The sequence below is a fragment of the Cupressus sempervirens genome, chromosome 1 (genome assembly GCF_028749045.1).
Source record: "Cupressus sempervirens isolate cs-2001-9-10 chromosome 1, ASM2874904v1, whole genome shotgun sequence".
Classification (NCBI taxonomy): Eukaryota; Viridiplantae; Streptophyta; class Pinopsida; order Cupressales; family Cupressaceae; genus Cupressus; species Cupressus sempervirens.
Window position 1 is genome coordinate 13,503,260 of NC_143118.1, and position 18,249 is coordinate 13,521,508.

An 18,249-nucleotide genomic window follows, 5' to 3' on the forward strand; every position below is an offset into this window, starting at 1 on the left:
CCTTTTCAACTCTAGCCAAATACCACTTAAACAACTGAAAAGCGTCAATTTTCTTTAAGAAACATCACACTCATCATCCTAGAATAGTCATCAACAAATAGAATAAAATATTTGTCTCCACAATATCTTTGAACACCAATAGGTCCACAAAGGTCAGTATGAACCAATTCCAAAATATCATCTAATGAATATGTCTTGCTTTTGAAACTAGACTTTGTCATTTCTCCCAATCGACATTGTTTACACATAACATTATCAACTTTCTTTATTTTTGGAAAACCTCTTACTCTTTTCATCCTACTAATGCTTACCAAGTTGTCAAAATTCACATGACATAAACTCTTGTGCCATAACTAGATATCTTCATATTGTGCTAGCAAACATGTCTCGTCAGATAAAGCTAGATAGAAGAAGTCACCTTTTATTTGATCACCACTTCCAATCAATTCAACATCAACATAAAATATCTTGGCCCTCTTGCAATGGAATTCAACCTTGTATGCTAATTTTTTCAATTGTGAAACACTCAACATGTTATAGTTAAGTCCTTTAACCCAATAAATATTGTGACACTTGATCTTATTAGTCAATTGTATTGATCCTTTCCCTTTTGCAAGTCATGGTGCATCATTGCCAAACTTAACACAGCTGCCCTCGTAAGGTCCCATGGTTTCAAATTTACTTTTATCACTAGTCATGTGATGCGAACAACCACTATCAATTATCCATATATCACTTTTACTCACGTCTGAGATTAATGCAGTTTTCTCATCTTCATCAGAATCTTCTTTCATAGCAACATAGAAAACTTCTTCCTTATTACTTTTAGATTCATTATCAGTTTCTTCTTCAACAATGTAACAAGATTTCTTACTATTTTCCTTGAAGTCCTTGTTTCTCTTGTTGTCTCTATCATCTCTTTTGCCTTTGTACTTGTTTTCCCTTCTTTCATCCTTGTCTTCTCTGTTAGGACAGCTTGTGGCAATATGACCAACTTTGTTAAATGAAAAACAAATTATAGGAAATTTACCTTTGTATTTTCCTCTACCTCTTGGAATTCTTCTAGTCATTAGTGCTTTAAGCTCATCAAGTTCATCATCAACAACATCACTGTCAGTTTTCACACATTTTCCTTTTCCTTTCTTACTAAGTAGCAATTTTGGTTTAAAAGTAGATTCAATCATGATAAGGGTGAAATTATCAAAATTTGACATCTCAAAAGTAGTAAGTGTACCAATCACACCTTCTAGTATTAGGTTACTGCTAGGAGTACATATCAATTCTTATATTACAGAAACCCCAATAGCATAAATAAGAAGTAGAGTTACCAATAACTTACTGATGACAGTATCATCATCAATCTTTCCATTTTCTCCTTTTATGGCATTTACAACTTCTTTGATTCTCCCATAATAGTGGACTATATTTTCACCTTCCATTATTCTCATTTCATCAAACTTATATCTCAAGCTTTCTAATGTTGCCCTCAAGACATTTTTGTCTCCTCCATAGATGATCTACAATGTATCCCACATTTCTTTAGTAGTCTTGTAGTCTTTTATGTCATCAAAATCGACATAGCTTGGGGTTGATGTTATCTCCAATATAGCTTGGTTGTGTTCTTCCTTCTCTTTCACCTACTGAGCTATCAAAGGAAAAAATGTTATCTCCACATATGCATTGTCCAAAAAATGTATTGCACCATCTCCAATTCCTGCGAGATATAGCCTCATCAAACTTTTCCATGCAGAGAAGTTTTCTTTGTTCAACCTTGGCACCTCCATTTTGTACATTTTGATCTTTAGCTTCAAGTACCTTCAAAATTTTCTCTATTACCTCGACCTCTATTGCAGATTATTAATAACATCAACTAACAGTTCACTATCCTAAAATAACAAAATTGTGGGATATGAAACATTAGCAATAAATCATCACAAATAAAATCCAGAAAAGTTTTACACTAGGATTTAACGTGGAAGCCCAATTTGGGGAAAACCACCATTAACATGTCACCAATCTTTTCACTCTTCTAAAGTGAGGTCTGTTAGGAGCCAACACTATTAAAGGTTACAAAATACACTGTTAAATGTGACCTTGTTAAAGGATTTAATCACCCTATTAGGAGTGGCCTTGTTAGAGGGCTTTGGAAAATTCCATTAGAATTCCACCTTGATTAAAGGATTTACATATGACTATTAGGTCAACCTTATTAAAGGATTTCAATACTACTACAATGGTTAGAAAGTAACAACAGGTTTTGATCTAATAAATACAACTCACTTTGCAAATATAGATCACAGTTCAGCTCACACATTGATCCACTGACTGGACTTCATTGTCATCTCATGCTATGATTCACTTGGAAACCCTTCAATCCATCACTCTTCACCTCTTCTCAACTCATCTCAACCTTCTGCTTAAGTTTGCCAATCAATAACATCAACAACTTCTCCAACCTTATTAGGTCTTCACTCACCCTGCTAACCTCAACAACCTTTAGATTAGCCCTTGTACCTCCTTAAATAGGAAATCCTGGTCTTTTTTCGCTTAAACATCATTGTAAATCTTAGGATTTTGTTAGATTCATCAAATCCTTCCAATATTTTATTTCCTCTTTTCCCTTCTAGAAACTTCTCCAAACTTTTCCTTGAATCATAGAAACACACAAAAATGATTCCCCTTGATTTAAATGTTCTAGGTCATCCTTCCTTATCTTCCACATGCTTTACATATTCCAAGAAATCAACTCTATCAATTGGAAATCATGATTTTCTCATAAATTGTCAAAATGTTGTCCCTCAGCCAACACTATGTTCTAACGCTTGATCATCATTGAGTTACTCGATCGCTACTATTTTTTCTATTCGACATATACACTAACACTCAGTCAATACTGTTTCTCGGTTGACACTACTAATGCTTGACACATATTGTGGCTTGGTCAACACTAGCATCACTTGACATAAACTTCAAGTTCCATAATCTTCTTCTCTACTGCTCAGTCAAGCCTATGTATTTGGTCAATATTTGATCACTTCTTCAGGGCTTTAGTACAACTATCTTCTTCACTTCTAGTGTGAGTTAAACAATCACTTTATGTTGTCAAAGTCTAACTAATTAAGTGCCCATTGTAGTTTCTTCTCATAACTCAACCTTTCCTCTAGGTTCTATTGTTATGTCTAACTTCTCAAATCCTCTTCATCAATCGTCTAGATATGACACTCAAATCTTATAGATAATTGTCTTACCCATAAGGTTTGACATCAATGACAACATAACAAATTTTCCAATTTTAATTTCCAACAAAGTCTTCTTATTTTATTTGTCAACCTAGGAGCATAAGCTTGAGAGGGTGTCTGTAAAGTATATGCTCTAGTTCCTCTTGAAGTCATTACTACTATAACAAGAAAGAAATGTTGAAGGAAACTAAGCTAGGAACTGAAATGATATTTTTCTTAAAGCTTAGAGCAATGCTACAAACAATAAATCTATCAATAATGCAAGATTCGATACCAAATTACAATAATTTATTCATAAAAGATAATTGATTACATGCAATATGCCCAGTTGTAAAGCCTTCAAGGTTAAGGCCAAATACAAATAGAAAATTACAAAATTAGTTTTGCAAGACACAACATGATCCAACTTACAACCAATCTCAGCTAGTCCAGATACACAACTAAGCCTATGTATTTGGTCAATATTTGATCACTTCTTCAAGGCTTCAATACAACTGTCTTCTTCACTTCTAGTGTGAGTTAAACAATCACTTTATGTTGTCAAAGTCTAACTAATTAAGTGCCCATTGTAGTTTCTTCTCATAACTCAACCTTTCCTCTAGGTTCTATTGTTATGTCTAACTTCTCAAATCCTCTTCATCAATCGTTTAGATATGACACTCAAATTAGATAGATAATTGTCTTACCCATAAGGTTTGACATCAATGACAACATAACAATTTTTCCAATTTTAATTTCCAACAAAGTCTACCATTTTAAATATTTCTTTTCAATTTTGGAAAAGTGCAAAGACCACGTATCTTTGAGGGATAGATCAATACAAAAAAGAATTCCCAAATACTTGACAAGATAATTGGGTCCAAGCCACTTCCAACCTTTATTCATAATCCACTAAGGGGGGCAAGATGCGAACCTATGATTGAAGATTTGTGTGTAGCAACTATAACCCCAGATACCAAGTAGAAGTATCAGAGCTTGTTATTCATATTATCAAAATTATCCTCATCCAATTCAATAACTAAAGTAGTATCATCAACAAATTGAGCATTAAGAAGAATCTTCTGATTAGAAAGTGTGATACCTTTTATCGAGTGCCCAAGTTGGGGAGCCCCAAGAATATAAAGTAGAGTATCTATTATAATTACAAATAGAACAGGCGCAATAGGGTACCCTTTTCTTAGAGACCTTTGGAGATTAATACTTTCAATTATTTCACCATTGACATCAATGGTTGTGGAGGAGTCTTTAAGGAGAATGTTGATCCATTTACAAAAATAAAGAGAAAATCCAAAAGCTTGAAGCCTATCTATTACAAAGGGCCATTCAATTATATCATACGCCTTCTCAAAATATAACAATACCATCACTACATTTTTAGCTTCAATCTTAGCCAATTGCATTGCCTCCCAACTAGTAATCAAGTTCTCAAGAATGAATCTCCCCTTGATGAAGCCAGTTTGAGTTGGGGATATAAACTCATTGAGAAGCTCCCCTACTATCCTTGTTAACACCTTAGCAATAATTTTATAAGATAGATTCAACAGTGTAATAGGTCTCCAATTCTCAACTTGGGTCTTGTCACCACCCTTAGTTAGGAGTTTAATAATTCCCTTATGGATATCAAAATCTAAAGTACCTTGATTAAAGACATCTTCATATAGGTCCAAGTGCTCAAGGCCAATCCAATCCAGCTTATGTTTATAAAATTTAGCTGGAAGGCCATTAGGGTCAGGTGTCTTATCATTTGCCAAAAAAAAGTATTTTAGCTTCTATCTCTTCAAGTGTGATAGGTTTATGCAGTCTCTTAGCCTTAGTTTATGATATTGTTTTTGGAACGAGCTTAAGGCACTTATCCAGACCTGATATGCTATTATCATTATATTTAGAGGTAAATAAACACTATAGAAGTAATAGAAAGCTTCCTTAATAGTGCTTGGATCCTTTGATATATCCCCCTAATTTGAATTCCTTTAATCAATTCTCTTTTATGTTTAGCTCTAATAATATTAAAAAAATACTTAGTACATTTGTCATCATCCTTCATCCAATTCATCCTAGCCCTAGTTATTTGGTCTTTAATCTTATAATGTTGTGTCTTCCTTAATTTCCCCTTGACCCATACCAATTGCTCTTCCAATTGAGGACCAAATCCTTTAATTTGTAATTCTTTTTCAATGCTATTCAACCTACTCTACAGTTTTTGCTCATCTTTGACTCTATCATTAGCTTTTTTCTTACCAATAATCTAAAATAATTTCCTCCATGATTCCACAAGGGAATTCGACATCTCCTTAGGTCTGAATCCTTGATTAAAAATTTTGAATAGTTACCATTCTAGAATAACATCATCATTATCCTCATCATCAAGCAAATATATATTAAGCTTAAAAGCTCCATTTTCTCTCCCTCTACTATTACTATCAACATAATCCTTCAACTACAGATTTCTAAAAATTGGATAAGGATCAAACATAGATCCTGGAGAAACACAAACTGGGGCACGTCTAGTCTTGGATTCACAAGAAAAGCTAGGACTTTCCACATATATCCTATCCAACAAACAATAGACTCTTTGGTGCCCACTTTTATTTTTGCACCATGTGAACTAAATATTAGAGAAGGAACTCTTTCTTAAGGCTAGAGGATCAACAATATGAAGTTTCTCTTAAAGTTAGACCAAAATAATAGGTCATTCCCTTCCAATTATGGAGAATAGCCCCACTTTTGTCCTCTTTATTTTTCATTGTATTAAATCCCCCCACACAATTTCAATGTGCTTTAGGGAGCCCAAAAGTTAACCATTATCATAAACATGCTCGGTCTCTTAGTCATTAGGAGCATACATATTATAGACCCCAATTGTGATGTCATTACATTTGAAGACAACCCATAAAGCTCTTTGACAAGGAGAGGCACCATTTGAAATGATTTTATCTACCCATTATGGACCAACCAGAATAGAAGTGACTCCCTTACCTCTAGTATGATTAGACTAGAATCTAGTAGATTGATGCAAAAGGAATTTCAAGATGGTATAGGCTTGAAAGCCAACAATTTTAATCTCTTGAAGGCATATGATGTCTTTAAATTTGAGATTATTACACCATTTCCTAGCCATATACTTTCTACCTGGAATGTCAAGGCCTTTCACATTCCAATTTATGTGCATCATTTGGGTTGATGAGATTTGGATTTATTATATAGTCAGTTAAAACAATTTGGGATTTCCTTGCCCAATTTTTTTACTATCATTAGAGAGATGGTCTCTCCACTATCTTCCTCTTCCTTTTAGAGGTCTTGTTAATAACTTCATTAAATGGTGTTTCATTCAATGTTTTACACCCTGCATTATTTGCATTCTTCTCAATAACAGACTCAATAGTCCCATTGCAATGCCTCGCCAAGGGATCCAAAAGAAATAACCTAAAGTTTTACTAAGTTTGCCATCATTTTTTTTTTTGAAGTAAGAAAGTATAACATGCACATCAAACACATAGTAGCGGAATCCATAACATACAACCAACTAAACACATATATAATGGGTTACATTCCTTAAGGATCCCATGACATTGACTTACATATAGATTTAATCTAATACTAAGTCTATCAACTATCGCATCCACATGAAAGAATAATTATAAAGTCCAATGTCCATAATATACATTTGTTCTAAATGCCTCTTGGCAAATGAAATTTGGAATGCTCAATCATCCACTGTACATGTCACAGGGTATGAAAGGCTAAAAGAATATACATATGTAAAAATAGAAATACATCATCCTCTTCGGATCCATGATACAAGTAATAAAATAAATGAAACCATCCACTATACATGATAAATCCATCCATCATAAAACACAACTATCCATCATGAAATATAACCATCCATCATAAAACACAACTAACTAAGTGTGTGATTCCTCCCAACCGTCAATAGCATCATAGGACCATTGTGGGCCCTAGCCATCCCCTGCATAACATCCCAAGCAACTGATCAGATCGTCGGTATTAACGTAATAGGGACGTCACTATTGAAACATGCTACAACATATGCATAAGGAAATCTAACATACAAGAATAAAGCATAAGATGATCCTACAAAGCAGATAACATCACTTATCACATGCTAATCATCAATATGAGGAAATGCATAAGTAAATAACATCATCTAAACATGATAAACAAGCCTCCCAAGAAGCTCCAGCCATGGTGACTATAGACAGATCTCAATGGTAAGAGTAAAAAGCACTACCACCCGACCACGTGGAACCTAAATGGCCCACTCCCACCACATTGAGGAGATAGTCTCAAGTCCCAAACAAGATACCAAATCACATAACACAAATACTTCCTAAGTCCAAGAAATCCTACAAGTATTCTAACTCAAAGGTTCTAATATAGATCGACATCTAATTCCTAAAGGCACACAAGACACGTAGGAAACCCACTATGTAAGTAGGCAAGTGTCATTGCATGAATCACACTCGAAGTTACCCAAGCAATCCCTAGTGATTCCACTACAACCACTAGTATCCTCTAGTACTGAAAAGGCATACTACGGAATGCAAGGTCGTAACCAAATGTTCTCTCTACTCCTATCCTAGTTTGTACTAGCACTTGAGGCATGGGTGAGAATATACAATTAACTCTTATTAGGTTAATTTTAATCCCCATTTAGTGTAATGTTTTCACTTATTAAAACAACTTATAATGAGTTACCCTGGTAGCCACTCAGGGCCCTGACCCCTATTGTAAGCCACTTCCCGACACTACATATAGACAACCTACCCTAAGCTCAATAAAAGCACAACTCATATAAAAATCACCTCAACCCTATACAAGTGATTGAAAAGCATCAAAAGATAATCATAATAATCACATTAGTTCTCTACGAGCAACTGGAAAGCATCCCAAGATAAATCACAACATCCATTGGTTCTCAACGAGCAACCAAAAAGTATCCCAATAATATTGATCAAAGACTCCAAAATGGTCAAGTCAAACATGTCATAACATGACATCATCAAGAACATAGCAAACACTTCAGTCCTGTCAAAGTGACAAGAAAGAAAATCAAATATAACTGATCAAAGACTCAAAAATGGTTAAGTAAGGAATCTCATAACATAAATCTCACTATCCCATAAAAAACACTGAAAACAGTAACCAACAATATAAACACACTCAACATAGAGCATACCATCACATACCATGGTTAAGTAAAAGTAATCAAGATCGAGATCAAAAAACATAGCATCACAATCACACAACCCCTGAGCCTCTGGTAACAACCTAAACTGGTCAAAGCTAGATCAACCCGAAAACCCCAAATCATAAGATACACCTTGCATACAAATCATACAATGTAGCTTACTCAATATGTTACGTTTTGAAGGCACAAAGGTATAATTTCACTATAGGTTTCAAGTTTACATTTTCGTATAAATCCAACTAGGAAGTAAAACCTCAATTTTGCCTATCAATCATTCCTAACTTTCATTTCAAAATTATTTCATTAATAATTTAATTAAATATTCTAATTAAATATCATTAAATTTCAACAATCAATTTGTTTTCCCAACAGTATTTCAATAATAATAAAAAATAATTAAAATGTTTAATTAATTATCATTAATATTTATTTATTTATTTTATAAATATTTAAAAAAAAATTATTACTTAATATTCCTTCACAATTAAAAAAAAATAGATAAAACTTAATTTTAAACTAAATTTGTTAAATTAATTTAATAAATATTTTAAGCAAACTATATTAAAATACATTAACTATTAATTAAATTAATAATAATTTAAAAAATTACTATTAATAAAATCAATAATAATAAATTAAACTTAATATATATATATATATATATATTATAATATAAATGTAATTTAATTAACAAATTTTTTTAAAAATGATTTGAATATGTTGTACGACTGTTATAAGACTGCCGACCTTTTATATATGCGGTAGCCCTGCTGACGCAGGGCCTGCGACAGCTATAGGTTGACGCAGTCCTTGCAATAGCAGGATAACTGTTGCCAATATGAGGTACGGGGGTGGGTGGGTAAAACCCCCTCCCCATGTAAAATTTAATATTATTATTTTTTTATTAAATTTTTTTAATAATATTTAAATCAAATAAAACTCGCCCCATAATTTTTAAATATAATTTTGTTTATTTAAAACAACTCCTCCTTCATTATTAAGTTTTAATAATAATATATTATTATTATGTATTGTTTTTTTTAATATCATTTGTACATATACTCTGATAGAAGAATTACTATCAACCATTCAAATTTCTCTTTTTAGAACTTTCTTCTCTTTCAAACCCTACCCAAATTTATTTTCTTAATTCCCTTTTAATTTAAACCAAATACCGATCTAATTTCCAAAATTATGATTCTATTGAAGGAGGATTGCAATGATATTCTAATCTTCCATAATCAAATGAAAACAACATGCATGCTCGAATTCCAAATTACAAGATTGAAAGATTCATCACAGAGAATTATTTAGACAACCATTAGTAGACACGATGAAGACAAGAAAGAGAAAGAGCATATTGAGATATGCAAAAATCACAAGCGTCTACCTAGAAACTGATGCTAATCGCTACGCTCCAGAAAATTGTAGAAAAAATTCCTCCTCCCAGAACCTTCTCCTTTCCAAAAATTTCTTCCTTCTCCAAAATATGTGGTCCTTCAAAAATGAACCCTCAATTGGTGATAAGGAGTTCTCTCCTCAAATCGGGGCACGAATTGTGCGTTCACCTGAGAGGACTCCTTGCTCACCAGACTCAACTCTAAATTAACTTTTATTTATCTTTTCTTAATCTTTTCCATGTACGTTAAATGGATTATTAAATAACTGTATTTAATTTCCACTTTATTTTGTTTTTAATTAATTTATTAATTTTCAATCTCATGCACACTTTATGCAATTAAAATATCTTTATTAAATTCAATTGTTTTATCTTTTTAATTAATTTCTTATATTTTAATCTCATGCATACATCATGCAAACTTAAAACTTTTCATAATTTAATTTCTTTTTACTTCTTAATTTATTTTTGAAACTTAATTGATAAAATATTTATTGACTTAAATAATAATAATATTTAGCATTTATTTAAAAATGAACTCTAAATATATTATTATTAAATTAAATAAATATTATCATGTTCTAAATTTATTCTCATAACTTTTATCTTCATATTTAATTCTTTTTATTTAATTAATTTCCCAATTAATTAAATATAATTAAATATTAAAATGTTGAAATAAATTTTGATTGAATTTAATCTTTTAATCAAGCTTAATTAATAGAAAATTCACTTAAGACTCATAAAGTAAAATACAAAAAACTCATCATAGAAAAACACATACAAAATCAAACTAAAGGGTTATAATCATGAATTAACATCATTCGATGCATTCAAAGGGTACTCAACTCGGATACTTGTCTTAATTTTCAATTAGGACAAATGGTTTAAAGATTTAGGATTTGGACTCAAGAATTTATATCTCCTCTCTTACCATTGAGATAATGCAATAAGGTACGCTCATCCTGGCACTTCAGGAAAGTCGATACTCGGTACCTGCAACCTGCATAAAATCCACGCATGTACATACACAATGTATACTAAGCTAAATAGGCAATGGCAAGAAGTGGTGCATCGTGTAGATCCCAACTAGCAGGTGACTACAACTCTCTTCCTTAACCACATCAGAAACGTCATACATAAAGAAAACAAACACGCACACCATACACATGCAGTATGGGGTAAGTATCCATAAGAAAACATGTATAATAAACCATCTAACTAATCATCATCAATAACTAAAAGCACTGAATAATCATCCTGCATACATGAAATATAGAGTACCAAGTAATCTCATCATATATTCAACTAAATGTAAAACAATATCTAATAATCTCAATACAATACTACTAGTAATCACACATAAAACTGGCCTAAAAGAGTTCGGCAAAGATAGCAAAAAAATGTAACTTAGGGGTAGGCACTACACCCATTTAGAACTTCATCACTATTTAGGGGTCCACTAGAAGCCCTTCTAACATTCTCTGCTCTCCCCTCAATGAAATTAAGAGCAATTTGTTGTGCATTTAAGCTAGGTGGGAGTGAAGACTTATTAGTAACCTCAACAATGCTCTTCTCATTTTCATATTCTAATAGAGAATCGATTAGAGTTTTGATGATGCCATTATCTAAAACTGGTACCACTTCAAAATCATTCTCAAAAAGAGGAGGATTATTCAAACTGACAAACTTTCAATTATCAATAGTTTCATGAGAAAAACCAACCTTGGTAGTATTTTCATCATTATGATCTTTACAAACATCCTTATTTACATCACACATCACACATCACACTCATTAACACTAAAAGGATTAATAGCAGTATCTACATTACCAGACTTTTCAATTTTGTATAAATTAGGGTTATTGTTAATGTCAAACTTAGGGTTCTATAAATTTCTAAGGTCTAGACAATACTTTTTGGTATGCCTTTTTTTTTTTATAGTGGAAATATGACCCTAAATTCCCCAAAAGGGAATCTTCCCACATAAATTTTTTTGTTCTAGTTCCATTGAAATAACTTTAGGAAAATCTACCTCTAGCGCTAAAGAAAGTAAAATTATAGCATTATGATGAGATAGTGTATGTTTAGAATCTTCAATTTGCAAAATTAACCTTAGAGGGTGCACAATCTCAGGAATAAAAGGTCATAATTTGGGTTGTAGATTTTAATTTCAATTTAGTCAAGGGAAGGTCGAGCTACAACTTGTTCTACGTTCCCTTTTACCGACCATTGAAAAGTCCTAAAAAGAGAATGACCCACATTCCAGTAACCCTTTTTCAATACTCTTTCCTACATACCATGAGACTTAAAGAAAACCACAAATAAGCTGTTTTGTATCATCCTACAAATAATTACTTGAATCCCTGATTTTCTTCCCCATATGTTAGCAATCCAATCATAACAAAACTTATGGGACAGAAGAGATTCCTTATTGATACAAACAAAAGAGATAACAATTTATTTCAATTGCACATATTCTTTCCTAATAGCTTTAACCAGGTCCTTGTTAGGAGAAAGGAAGAGAACTTTAAGGTCACGGGGAGAAGTTTTACCATCTCGACCATTTCTTGTAGCTCCTCCTTCCTTTGTTCCTCTCCCACCTAATCTATTTCCATCATTTCATATCCTTTCCTACAAAAAAATCCATTAAACATGACTGAGGAAGGACACTCATACCTTGATTGTTTAGAAACCACCGCTTTTTAAGAGGGTTTTATTTCCAATAGATTTTTCTTTAGAAGTCTCATTTTCTTCTATAATTTTTTTTTCCATATTATCATCATTCAATACCTCCTTATCAATATCCACCCCACACACTACATTGCCATCATGGTTTGGTAAGATTATACCTTACACGAACGAACTAGGTTGGGAGCTGAGAGAGCCCGACTCCAAAGACATAAAACCCCAGACTTAATTAGCACACAAAAGAAAAAATAATTATACTTTTGATAAGCCAAGACACACATGAAGGGAAAATGATGTCACACAAAAAGATACAAAAGGACATGCAAACAACTTAGCCCCAAGCATAACACACCGAGGCCACACAAGAAAAGTAGAGAAGAACATGAGGAGATTGTTGCTAGTACGATTGCAGAAGGGGTAAACATATTGCCCTTGAGAACCATTCGGTCACAGAGTGCCCCCTTCAATGTTTTTAATTCTAATTTTTTCCCCATGAGTACATACGTTGCATCTTAAATAAAATCTCTCATAGTTTACTGGTTGTTTCCAACATCTATAACTAGTTTTCAATAAAATTTCACTAGTAATACCTTTTGAGAGATCCATTTCAAGACATAAACATACATAAGTACAACATTCATAATTAATTTTTCTTTTTTTTACATACTTTGATATTTATCCAAATCATCATCAATTGATTCATGCACTTAACTTCACATTATTATAAGGGAAGAGAAGAAGGATGTACCCATGGAAATGCAAAGGAAAATGTTTTATTTAGAGGGTCAAAGTACAAGAACAAAGCTTCATCCATATTAAGTTCCCATAAAAAACTAAGGTCTACTAGTGAGGACTAAATCCTTGTCCTCCTGATGTAAGGAGCGAATGAACAAATAGGGCCAAAGACACACCTAACTATCCAAACAACTTGCTGAGCAAACACAACAAAAGCAAACACATAGAGAACAACACCAAAGAGAGGGATAATTAAATACTATTATTGATTCATCAAATTATCAACATACATGCCCAATTGTAAGACCTTCTAGGTTATGACCATATACAAAATACAACTTCAAGATCTACAATCCAGCTTTAAATTCACAATCACAAAAATGTCAGCTCAAAACTCTCTCTAAGTTCTCTCTAATCTAAACCAAATACCTCTACTTATACTTGCCAAAATAGCTTACAAAAGATTTTAGATCATTACATAATAGAAAAGCCAACATTAAAATGGTCTACACTCATCCCAAGACAAGATCCCATCATTAAATTCATGATCCAAGTTAAATACATAATTCGGCTCAAACTAAGATCCAATCACAAACAAACTCAGTTAAAGAAGGAACTGAGCATCAACAAAATAATAGGTTCACTTGGTGCATGAAAGAACACTTGGTCAACATTGGACAGCTCGGTCAACACTAGAACTCAGTTGATATTGGAACTCAGTTAACACTAACTTGGTTAACACTGTTGGAACTTGGTTAACACTATTGGAACTCAATTAACATTGCCAAAATGAATAAATGAGCAGGATTACAAGGCAACCCATGATGCTCCTGCATCACCTCCTATGGCTCAAATTCCAAGATTTAAAACCCCTTGGCATAAGGGTGAATGCTAATTTCATCCACCACATTGATCTAGGTATGGAGATCTCATAAATTTGGCCAAGTTCTCATCAATCTATGTATAAGGAAGTATCTTGTAAAACTTCCTTCCGATCGTTGATAAATCTATCACAATGATCTTTGCATTGAAGTTGAAAGAATAATCGAGAAAGGAGGACCAAAATTACTAGAAGTGCAAGGTGATGAAAAACACATTGGAGAGACGATTAAGGTAAATTGGGTGGATGAGAATTCTTTCACCACTCAGTGATGAGACTTGGGAAATCTTCCTTGCATTGCTAGAACATAGGACAATGGAAATTCAAATGATAGAGGTCAAATAAGCCATTAAAGAAATTAGTCTCATCAATAGGAGGAGTGACATGGATTTTGTTCTAAAAAGAATTTTGTAAAGGGGATGACAGATATACCATCTTATATCGATCATAATCCCCTTCATCACGGGGCAAGCAATTGTACAAAATATAAGCTTTGCCCATAGCATACGGCCATAGGGAGGCATTGCAAACCCTATTTCCAATACAATACAAATACAAATTTTCCAATTGCACATCACCACTACTCAGAGTGAACCTAATACAATTAGAGGCAAATAGATATATAAAGCAATCACTCCCGCACATGAACAAATTGAGAGTTGTCAACAATAATTTAATAAATAAAGTTGGAATAAAATTAAATGACATAAATAATAGTCATAAACAATTTTTAGAAAGGTCTAGGTTGCACGAGTTATGACACTAGCACTTGCGAATAGTCATTGATAATTTAAAAAATAATGTGTAGTACACTTTTAAATGTAATGAATAACACTAGTTGGCCAACTTCTTGCAAGCGGTTCTTGCAACTTGCTTTGACAAATTCCTCGACTCTGAAGGATATTGGGGAGGAAGAAGATAAAGCTAAAGATGACGGTCCCTTCTAGATTCGATTCTAGGCCTCATTAATATATGGGACAAGGAGGATGACCATGATCCTCCTAATTAATATTATCACATTTTGATGAAGGGTGCCCCCCCTAATACCATAAGCATATAATAGAAACAAAGAAATAACAATAATTTGTGAGAGCAAAATATAAGCTTCTTATTATTGCCGCAAATACAAAATTATATAATTCAAAATTACAATATGTCAATCCACATGGGTGCCTTCATTATAGTAATCTGCAAGACAAAGTTGTGAACTATCACTTAGAGTTGTCCTAGACAATGTACAAACATGTCTTAAATAGGCAATTTTATGCTACCTGAGAAGGTTTTTAAACACTCAAACTTAATACCTAGGGCCGATAGACCTTAACAATACATATAAAGTTGGCCAAATACACCTTTGACATTTATTTTGAAAATTTTGATCAACCCAAATTCGGAAGGCCATAACTTTCGACCTGTTGCTCCGATTGACTACTATAACCACTTTTCAAAATCCTCAGCTTCTGATCTACAGGCTCAAATTTGTGCAAGCACCCATCCATCGAGTTTTTGGGCCTCAACCGGGCAAGTCTAGGCCTTCAACTACGAGTTTGAATTTTTTATACCAAAATTGCACACCAAAATTCACAACAAATCCATGAATACTCATGATATGGCACTAAGCCTCAATTGGCAGGCTGATATATCCAAGATGAACATCCACTTCTTAAATTAGAACATCTTGAGCTCGTATAATTGACTTACTAAGTAGCAAGCCTCTACAGACAACAACATTGCATTAAGACAACCCTTATTCAAACAATTGAAATAAAATATTTTTGGGTAATGCAAGATTGCTTTTACACCCAGGATGCTTTTGCATCAGATTTCCACAATCCATTTTGAAATGCATGATTTGTTTTTGGATTTGATCGTGTATATTTTTTTTAACGTCAACATTTCTAATCACACTATGACCTATCATCAGGATGAGAGAATGCAAGAATGAAATGGTAAAATGAGCAGACTAAGACTAACTCATGAGAAATAAAAGAGGTATGGAAGATGAGTGCACAAACCAAGGAGGAGAACAAATAAAAAAAGAGAAGAAAAAATAGCTCTAGCTGCTTGACGTAAGAGCCCTGACCATGTATATTTTTATTGTTATTGCACATTTGAAAACTTGTAAGGTGATTTTATATCCCCAAACTTTTTGAACTATGTACTTTTATATTAATATTAATGAATAAATATAAATAACAAAACTTTAAAATAGATAAACATACTACAACAATAGATTTCAATATAATTTTTTTAAATATAAATAAATATAAATAAAAGTAAAAAGATATCATTAGCCAAATGAAATGAAAAATTGCATCCAACGGATACTCTCTAGTTTTCCTCCCTATAAAGAAGAGACTTCCTACTTTTCGTTTGTAGATCTTCTAATGAATTGTTTGAAACCATGATAAACGCATAGCTCAGTTTGTATATTTTTTGATACTACGAACTCAAATCTTGGGTAGTTCCCACGGTCACCTCCTCAAGTCTCAGAAATCTGTGAAAGCTAATAACTCTATATAAATTTTCTCTTACTTCCTTTGATATGATATGATATGATAGATTTTAATGACGTCCACGAGACTAAAGTAGTCTATGGGACCCATGCAATCGCCCTCCCGAGTCAGGAGCCAAACTAGTCAGTTGCAAAGTTTTGGTTAACTTGTTTCTTCTTCTCTGAATTTTGATAATCAAGTCCGCTGTTCTCTTCACTTGATCTTCCTCAAATAAATAGTTGAAGTCCTTGTTCTGCAGAATTTTTGTATAATCAGATCTGATGTCGTTGTAAGCCAAGCATTCCATGACAAAGTGTTGCTCTGTCTCCACTGTTCCCATATTGCAAAATAAACATGTTCTGTCTGCCCACTCTTCCTTTGGAACTTGCCATCTACCAGTTTCACATCGCAGCTGATGTGAACTAGTTCTAATTTGTGCCATCAACATTTTTGCTTTCCAGTTAATAGGTGCCCTTATATAGGCCTTTTCATCATGACTAGAAGTGGGATTAAATTCTTTAATGTAATAAGATTTTTTCCTCCCTATGTGTCTTGTCCACAGAATATTGCGAAATTTTTCATTGACAAACTTTTTTATTTCTTTAATGTTATCCGGGCAAGCTTGGATGTTGATATCCCATTTTTGCATCAATTTGTCATTTTGTTTCATCCATGTGCTTTTCCGCCTCACAAGTTTTTCCTCTATTACCAACTTGGGCCAACGATGTGTTTCTAGACCTTGAGTTTTCTTTAAATAGCTTAGCATTCGGGTCAATGCGACGGCTTCTAATGGAAAGGAACCCACCTCCGCCAAAAGGATTTCATACGGAACTGTGGTCTTGACTTTAAGATTGCATGTGATAAAGTGTTTTTGAATTCTTTCTACTTGCCGCCATTTCTGTTTGGACATACTACCGCCCCACACTTCACATCCGTATAGAATAACCGGAGTGACCAGCAAACCAAACAGAGTTTTCATGGTCGTCCAATCCCATAATTCTGCGTTCCTGCACTTGTTTTGTAAAGAGTACAACGCCTTCCAGCCCCCTTGGATTCTTTTCGATCTACAAGTATCCCAGTTGAGTTTGTTATGAAAATCGATGCCCAAGTATTTGTACTCTTCCACAATCTCAAGGGGACTATTTTCAAACAGAAACTTGTCTTGTATGCCCCTATTCTTCTTTAGTGAGAAGATCATAATTTTGGTTTTGCTAGTGTTAACTTGCATTCCTACATCATGGCAAAAAAATTCTAGTGCTTTCAAGTGCTCTTTCAAACCTGTAGCTGTTCTAGCAAGAATAATGAGATCATCTGCATATAAGAGCAATCTTATCACGAAGTGGGCCAGCTGCACCCCCTCACCATTGGTCTTGTTTATCCACTCTTCTAACTTGTCAATATAAAGCCCGAATAGTGTGGGAGAAAGCGGACACCCTTGCTTAACCCCGATGTTGCTATCAAAATCTTCTGATAACCCTTCTGTCGTTCTGATTTTAGCTTTGACCTGCTCATATAATCTGTAAACCGCTGACGTAAGTTCTTTAGGGACATCCAGCTCTACCATTCTATCCCATAATTTATTACGTGGCACTGTGTC